The sequence below is a fragment of the Dermochelys coriacea genome, chromosome 7 (genome assembly GCF_009764565.3).
Source record: "Dermochelys coriacea isolate rDerCor1 chromosome 7, rDerCor1.pri.v4, whole genome shotgun sequence".
In the NCBI taxonomy this organism is placed as follows: Eukaryota; Metazoa; Chordata; order Testudines; family Dermochelyidae; genus Dermochelys; species Dermochelys coriacea.
In genome coordinates, this window is record NC_050074.1 from 120,124,181 (window position 1) to 120,133,724 (window position 9,544).

Genomic DNA, 9,544 nt, shown 5'->3' on the forward strand with positions numbered 1-9,544 from the left:
TTAGCACATGGGTAGGCAACCTATGGCACACGTGTCAAAGGCGTCACGCGAGCTGATTTTCAGTGGCACTCACATTACCCGGATCCTGGCCACCGGTTTGGGGGGCTCTGCATTTTAAATTAATTTTAAATGAAGCTTCTTAAACATTTTAAAACCCTTATTTACTTTACATACAGCAATAGTTTAGTTATATATTATAGACTTATAGAAAGAAACCTTCTAAAAATGTTAAAATGTATTACTGGCACGCGAAACCTTAAATTAGAGTGAATAAATGAAGACTCGGCACACCACTTCTGAAAGGTTGCCAACTCCTGGTTTAGGACTTGGTTAACTGAAGGATCATCCCTCTCTATTATGTATGATTGAGATTGCAGTAGCACTTACGGGCCTGAGCCCTGGACCAGGATCCAACTGGGGTAGGTGCTGTACAAGCACAGAAGAAAATGACTGTTCCTGCCCCTAAGAGTTTACAATGTATTATTATTTGGATTACACTAGCATGTCAAAGTTTCATCTGCTCAACACTGTACATGCATCTCAGCCCCTGCACCAAGGAGCTTCCATGCGATATAGAAAAGACCAATGAAGGATTTATTATTTCTATTTTATGGATGGGGAACTGAGGTCCAGAGATTTTAAGTGACTTGCCCATCACAAAGCCTGTGATGGTACCAGGAATTGAAACCAGATCTCCCCTGTCCCAGTCTAGAATGCTAGTCACAAGCCCATCCTACCTGAGGCAGATGTGACTAATGGAGAAGGAACTTAAGAATGAGGCTTGTCGGGAGCATAGGAGAAGAGGGGAGACAGCGAGAGAAGTGTGTGTTTTGTACAAGACAAAGATGAGGACAAGGAACTTCAACTTGATGTGGATAAAGACGAAAACCACTGAATGCATTTGAAGAGGACAGTAATGTGATGTCAGAAAGGTGAGAAAGGAAGATGACTTTGGTAACACCATTTTGGATAGACTGGATGGAGAGCAAGAGGTAGAGGCCAAAAAAGAAGATACAGCAACTCCCTACTGACCTCTGCCAATAATGTTCTTATGCCCTGAAGCATGAGGATTTGGTAACCTTTGGTGAAAACAGAGCCACGCTAATTAACTTAATCATCATGAATGATCGCAAAATAGAGAAACCAATTAAGAAACAGGGAGAGGAAGAAAAAGACTCCAAACTTGTATGAGCATTGCCATCTAGAGAGATCGGTGACCATTTGCACGGAGAAGAACTCTTTGGAGTGGCTGAACACACTATGGGGTTCCTCCAGCACATAAAACAAACTGTCTGATCCCTGCACAGATATTGTGGGCCCCTGAGCCAGTCTACTGTGTTTCTCAGTAGCAGAGCCATAAACAGATGTCTGAACTACTAAACTAAAAGAGAAGGGGGAAGAATCACAGACTTACCTGCAAAGCAGTTTTTCCCCTCATGTTTCACACCCTGATAAATTTTCACCTCTGTTATTGTATCAGTCACTTTCCAATGTCTCTTTCCTGTCAACATGGCCAAGATATATTCAGCCTCCCAGCTTCTTATGACAAAACTAGTTTGGTAGTGAAAGAAAAAATAGCTCTTGTTTGTTTGTATGTTTGTTTGTTTGTTTGTTTTCCTCCCTCTGAACAATTTATCTTATGGATCTTACTCAAATTACCCTCTAACTGCAATTTCATTTTCAGTGTTGACTTTGTTAGACAGGCCTTCAATTCCACCCACTGGACCAGTAAATGAAAGCCGGGACTCAGGACTGGAATTGGCAGGTACAGTTTGGCTGAGACCCTTTGCTTCTGCCAAATAGCAGCCCTTTGCGAATGCTAAACTTTGCTTACGAGTAAAAGACTCAGAATAATCTAGCTAAAGAAAATTACTGTACAATAAATGAAATAGACTGAAAAGTGTCTGTGGGGAGTTGGGCCTCACCTTGCCGAGGTTCTGTTCTACTATGGAAGGACTGATCTCCCATCATGTTATTGGTGGACACATTTCTTTTTCAGTCTCTTAGCAAGCTGTCCCTGTTGTTATTATCTGTATTAAAGTAACACATAGAGGCCCACCTGAAATCAGAACTAGGCACTTTCAAAACACATAGTGAGAGACAGTTCCTGACTCGAGGAGCTTACAATCCAAATAGACAAAGCCGACAAAGATTGGGAGGGGAAAACACAGCAGGAAGAGCTGAAGCAACTTGCCCAAGGTCATAGAGAAGATCAGTGGCACAGTTAAGAGGGCTAGTCTGCTACTTTAAGCACCAAGAGGCCCTGAAAGCTGGCTCAGCCTGTTTAATTAGACTCATCTGCCACACCTGAACTGGATGTAGAGCTTAAAAAGAGTGGAAGCCCAGCCGTTAGGGGCTAGTTTTTGCTGGAGAGCTCAGCCCCCTGAGTGGAGCTAACTACTTTGGTGGGCCTCTGGAACAACTAGCCAGGCTGTAGGGAGGCAATCTGGGGGCTAGTATTTCACAAAAGGAAGAGGGAGCTGAAGAGTTGAGCCCAAGAGAGGTGCAAAAGTAACCCACACATCTCCTGGGGATGGTGCTCAGTCCCATCTAGTGGCACCAAGACCACTTAGAAAGATATTAATGAGTCTGCTCTACAGCCTTAGCTAAGAGGCATATGGCTTTTAGCTCATGCAGGAGAGGCTCATGCATTAAGCTCCAGAGGACCCAGATTCGATCCCCCCGCTGACGACCGGGGTCTGTCGGTGTTACACAAGACCTTTCATTTATTTTAACTTGAGACTCTTATTGATTTTGGGACTTTGAATATCTCGGAAGGAGATTGAACTTTTAAGTGATCTGGCCATACCTGAGCCACAGAAGACCCAGATGGAGGTGACCAATAGGCAGAGGTGACCAAAGGGAAGCCGACAAAGCCGACAAAGATTGGGAGGGGAAAACACAGCAGGAAGAGCTGAAGCAACTTGCCCAAGGTCATAGAGAAGATCAGTGGCACAATTAAGAGGGCTAGTAACCCTGCACCCAGCCACAACGGGGTGGCAGCTGGTAAGTTGCTTCTGTACACATGGGTCTCACTCGGGGGTGTGACCCCCTAATTGAGAACCAGGAACAGAACCCAGGTCTCTGGACACCCAGTGCTTTGCCCCATCCAATAGAGAGGCACCATGAAATTCTGCAGAAGGGATGTTCTGAATCTGAAATAATGAGATCTGAAATAATGTCCTAGCCTCTATGTGTGAGCAAGAGATAGAGAAATAGCTCTAACAGATGGGAAGTGACCTGTAACTGCCACTGTCCTCCAGGTAGTCACCTTTAACTGAGGTGCTAACACATGCATTAGCGTAGGGATTCATCCTTCTAGATGGCCTCCTGAGGTCCCTTCCAACCCTGATAATCTATGATTCTATGCACTTTTGGAGTCAAAAACCCAGTGCTCTATCCCAGCTCCCAGGTGGTGTGTGTATCTATGAATATCTAGTGATTGTGTGTCTCTTTGCCTGTAACACACTGATTCATTACAGTAATGGACTCTTTAATAATAATTCTCCAGGACATTAAGGCAATGGAGCAGCAGATGACTGGGAAATTCTAGGCCCTTATTCCACCAGCTCTTACTGTGAATGGTGACATGGAAAGAACCAGAGAAGACCACTGTGGCATATATTAGTGTATCATGTGCAGTGTAGAGCTGGTCAACATTTTTTACAGCTAATTATTTTTTTATCGAAAAATACCAATTCATCAGTGTGCCAAAACTGTTCGTGAAACAAGGTCAGGTTTGCTGAATAGCCTGACTCGAAAAAAATGTAAAAGGGGAAAAAAAGATTCAGATTATGGAAACATTTCATGTGGACAGTTTCAAAATGAAAGTGTTCCAATTTTCCTGTTCAAGATGACTTTGCGTTTTGAAATTTCAGCTAAGTAGACAGAAAAAACCTGAGGGAAAAAATCTGTAGAAACAAAATGTTTCAACTGAGCTGACCCCAAACCATAGTTTGGTTTTTCGGTTCATTAAGAGTTTTACTTTTTTGTCTTGATTCAAGACAGGGAAAGAATTCAAACTCTCAAACCTATTTAAAGTGTGGAAAAGAATTTCCTGGCCCGCTCTAATACTGTGATTGTGAAGTCTCTGGCATAGTAGAGCAAGTTTCAGAGTAGCAGCCGTGTTAGTCTGTATTCGCAAAAAGAAAAGGAGTACCGGTGGCACCTTAGAGACTAACAAATTTATCACTTCATCCGATGAAGTGAGCTGTAGCTCACGAAAGCTTATGCTCTAATAAATTTGTTAGTCTCTAAGGTGCCACCGGTACTCCTTTTCTTATAGTAGAGCAAGTCCACCTCGACCCTAACAGTTCTTTTAGTGATGAATCTCCGGCACTGCTTTACAGAGCACTTACAGCCCACAGATGCGACACATTGAGCCAGAGAATCAAATCTGGGTGGCATGTAAGGCAATACAGAGTACTCTAAGGCATTGCTAACCCCAACCCCTTGCTAAAAGAATCCCAGCCAGATCTAATACAGAGCGGTAGGGAGTACAACACAATCTGAACATTGCTCTTTAGCATTCTTATTGCCTTTTTGCATTCTTCACAGCTGACCGTTTTCTAAAAGTTTGCTTAAGATAGAAATTAAAGATCTAAGAACAGCAGATAAAGATATTGAGCCTCCCGGCACCGTTAATAATTAGAGGACTGGGTTTTTTTTTTAAAAAAAGAAGCAAGCACTAGATTTGAATGGGACAGTCTTGCTGAGACACCTGCCCGGTTGTTGGGTTTCAAATGCTAGCAACATCTGAAGTGCACCAAGACCCTTTTTCTGCAAGGGAATGGGACTAGAGCATTTTTCTGGCACATTTCCCCCTGATGGTTCAGGGGGACCTCTGCACCAGAGGCTCCCCAGTCATTCAAATTACAGCACCATCGTTTATTTATTTATTTATTTTGTGTTCCATTTCCCTCTCCTCCTCCCCACCCCTTCTTTGAATAATCTCATAAAGTTTGCACTATGGTCTGGGGGGAGAAAAAGACATACCCAGAAGCATGCAAACAATAAACACAGGCAGCACGAAAACAATCCAGACGAAGAGGAAATCTTCTTTTTTTAATTGGGGGGGGGAATATATTGTATTAAGCTTTCCAAATAGGAATCTAAAAAAACAAGAAGAAATAATATTTTAAAAATGCAATTATGTTCTATTTTCCCAGGAACAGAGTAAGCAATTTCAGTACTGCACAGATTAAATTCTGTTATGGGGTTGCTCAGAAATGTCAGAGATTTAGCTAAGGACACTGCTGGAAAAGTCCATTATAACACAGTGGGTGGCAGAGACTGTCTTTTGCATTTTTGCCCTATTTTTCCAAGGTTGTTGTTATTAGATGAGGGGGAGTGTGTCCCTAGGTGAAGACTGGAGCTGAGCAAAGGTAATTTACCCAGTGAAGTTGACTCTTTTACTCTTAGATAATTTCCCCCCAAAAGATTGCAGTTTTATTGGATTTATCCATCATTCAAAATTATCTGCCAATTGATTTCTGTGAATAATTCAAGCAGTTCATTGATAATAAGAATACTCGAAATGTGAACTGATTTGACTGGACACATGGGTCATGTGGTTTGTTTCTGCTGTCTGCCTGGAGAAGCATCAGCTCTCTAGAGAAAATACGGATAATGATGAATATGAGATTCTTTTTCTGAAAATATTCTTCAGTGTTTATTTAAAACTGGCTGGTTGGGTGCTCTTTTGAGATAGAAAAATCATTTGATAGAATATTAGCAGAAAGCTGGAGCCATCATAAGCAGGACAAAGGGTCTCACACTCAGACCTCTGGCTTGGCACTCAGTAGATCTTGGTTTGATTCCCAGCTCTGCCACAATCCTCCGATGGCACTTGAGGCCTGATTTTTTAAAGGGATTTAAGCACACAATTCCTATTGAAATCAATGGTCGTTAGGTACCTAAATACCTTTAAAAATCTGGCCCTTAACTTCTTTCAGCCTCAGTTTTCCCATCTGTGAAATGTGGAAAATAAGGTAATGAGCATGCAGTGACAACAACTTCATTATTGTGGGTGAGCTGCTTGTTTTGTTAGCAATGGGTGATTTTCTCATGGAAAATTAAAACGTTGCCAAAAGTGACTTTTCCACTCGAAAATTATTCTGATGTAAAATTCCCAATAAGCTCTAGTTATAAGGCATGAGGCTGTATTAAACATCCCGAGAGGCCATTGTTACATGCTGAAGCTTTGCTGTTTGTACATCAGCATCCAGCTACTGGCTTGCATTCTCGACTGTCTAGTCCCTCACCCATCTGGATCTCTCCTGAAACCTGATTGTCTTTCTCCAGTTCCATTCATCACACTAGTGATACAGGGCCAATACAAGAGTTGGAGAATGAGAGCAGACTCCAAGAGATACAAAAGGAGAATGTGTGGGTCTATTTTATTTTACTGCTGTGTTTACCCAGCTCTGGAGCAGATGAAGTCTCCAACACTGTGCTTTTCATAATGGATTTTGACTCTCAGATTTATGGGCTGTCAGGGCTGCAATAAGCAAAATGCTTTGATCATCTGTTTGATAAAATTGAGCAGCTCTAAGGTGCAGTTAAAAGCACAAAGAAGGCATTGTCTAAATCACTGACAGTAAACAGAGATAGGCTGAGGTTCTTGATCTGGCCCATCCTCGCATCTTTTGTTTTAAATGAGCACATTTGGCAGGGCTTTTGCTGTATAGTTTCCACTCTGCTTGCATTCCCAGCAGCTTGCATTAGGTATTAGTTGGAAAGAGAATGGGGTCTCATGGTCAGAGTAAGGCATAGGAATCTGGATTTCTACAGTCTCTTCCCATTTCTGCTGCTCACTCACTATTGCCTACCTCCTCTGTTCATCAACATTCCCAAATAAAACCCAGCGTCTGGCTCGCTGCCCTCCCACCCCTGCTGATTCTGAAGGAGGAGGTTGGACTCAGATCTGAATTTATTATTTGAGCATACCTATCATAATGTATTAACCCACATGAGACACAAGGAAAGCACACGGGGTGGGTTGGAGGCGGAGGTGCAAGAGAAAGGGTTTGGGGTGCATCAGACATAGGGATACATGGGACCGTGCATGGGGTGCATCATAGACAAGGGTGTCCAGGAAAGTGCCGAAGGTGCACTAGAAATGAGGGTATGTGTATTAGAGCAGGCAAAGGAAAGAACATAGGACGTGGAGCCAGAAATCTCCCAACCCGGTTCTCATTCCCTCTGTGGCCTGGGGGAAGCCAAATAACTAAAGATGGACCAGAGCTGTAAAACTTCCCCCAAATTTGTGTGCTGGGGATTGGACCTAAAGTTTTGCTTTGATTCCAGCTCTACACTTAATCTCCCAGGGTCTCAGTGTCCACCTATGTAATATGGGGCTAATAGCCTTTACCCACCTCACGGAGATGTTAAGAAGCTTAATGTGTGTCGTATGCTTTGAAAGTAGAAGGTGTTATGAATTATTATCATTTGGGAGCATCAGGATTAGGATGTTATACGAGACTGGATACCATACTAGAATGCATCCGATGAAGTGAGCTGTAGCTTACGAAAGCTTATGCTCAAATAAATTTGTTAGTCTCTAAGGTGCCACAAGTACTCCTTTTCTTTTTGTGAATACAGACTAATACAGCTGCTACTCTGAAACCATACCAGAAGGGCCATTGATCTTCTCTGACAGGACAGTTCCTCTGCTTCCAGGGACATGAAGATAAAAAAATAACCCACACGTTCATCCATGTTATAGATAGACCAGTTGACCCATATCTATGTGGCTCTATAGCAAACTTAATAGTTTGTGAAAATGAGAAAGTGTCACCACCAACTGTTAACTGATGGTTGCTTGAGATACATAGAGAGAAACACAAAACCACTCATGATGTGTTGCAGGTATCAAGCTGCCTATCAAAATGCCAGGTACAGCTGAGTTAGTGCTGTACATGGAAACAAGACACACATAAAGATGTATGGGGAGCTAAACAGGGTAGCTGGGGGTGTTACTTCAGTGTCAGACCTCACAATCTGAAATCTAAACCCCAAATGTCCTGTCTCGTTATTATTATTTCCCATGATGGGCTAATGATGGAACGAATTGGGGGGGGGCATTCAGATTGGAAGCATTGTCGAAATCAAACTCTGCTTGTTTAAAACAATGCATAACAACTGTGAGTGATTCTCCGCCCCCCCCCACCCCCTTACAGGCTGCATGGATTTATTGACTATTTTCCTTTTGAATGTCAAGGCTATATTCAATTTTGCCAACAACAATGTATTGTGATTGGATTGAATTGCATTTTCTTTTCCATTCAAAAATGATTAGATGTGTATTGTAGAGCTGAATAAATAAGCAACTGGCCATAAATGTTACGTGCATGGTTATATTGTATCCTATGCCTTCAAGGTTACTACACATGGAAGATGACATATAAGAAATAAATTGTATTGACCAAATGGTCATTTCTGATCAGTTGTATCAAATCCTACATCAATTCTGTGATCCTAGGGTAAAATTCCTTTTCTGCTCCCTAATAAGAGTTCCTAAAGAGTAGAATGCTACTACTCACATTTGCAAAATGGATTAAGATTACACTGGGATTTGGTCCCTGTAGTGGGGCAGCTGGCTGTAGTGGGGCACCCCTTCTGGTGTGGAAGGGGTTAAAGCAAGCCAGAGAGGCTGCACAGAGCCCCAGCCAATCCTGGAAGGGCTTATTGGGAGCCAGTCAAGTGGAGGTTGAAAGCAGCCAATCAGGGCCAGGCTGGGCCCTATAAGAAGGCTGCAGGGCGAAGGGAGAAGAACTGGCTCTTAGAGAGAGAAGCACCTAAGAATTAGCAGGGCTGGGCATGGTCATCAGAGGCCGGGGGAGCTCTAGCCTGATGACTGCCAGGCTGGGCCCTGACACAAAGGGGCAGAGAAGGTGCTGGGGCTACAGGAAAGCGGCCCAGGGATGCAGGCAGTAGAGGAGAGTTGGAAGAGGGCAGTGAGTGGCTGCCGCTCAAGGGTGCCTGGGTTGGGGCCCAGAGTAGTGGGTGGGCCTGGGCGCTCCTCTCCTTCCCCCCAATTGCCAGTGATGAGAGTGGCTAAGCCAGGCTGCAGTTTGCCCTTGGAGGAAGGGGCTAGACTGAGGACTGCAGTGAGCAACCGAGGCGAATGATAGAACCAGAAGCTGCCGGTCCCGCGGAAGCCGGGGAGAGCCAGCGGAGCAAGCACAGCCGGAGGGCAGTGTCCAGAAGTGGATGCCGCGGTCCAGGAGTGACAGGGGTCCAATGGTGGGGACAGTGGAGACCGAGGAAGTAATGGAAAGCGAGACACCACTAGCAAAGGCGTGCTGCTGAAAGAGCTAATTCCCTAAGCAACCAGCAGGAGGCACCGCTGTGGTGAGTCCGGCACCGTTACAGTCCCATCCCAGTACTCTATTTCCCCAGCCTACAAAGACATAGGTGGACATGTTCAAATGTAGGAGGCCAACATTAAGCTCCAAAATCTATAGTTAGGCATGAAGGAACTGTTTGGAAACTTGCTGAAGTCAATGGAAGCCTATTGACTTCAGTGGGTTTTAGATTCAGT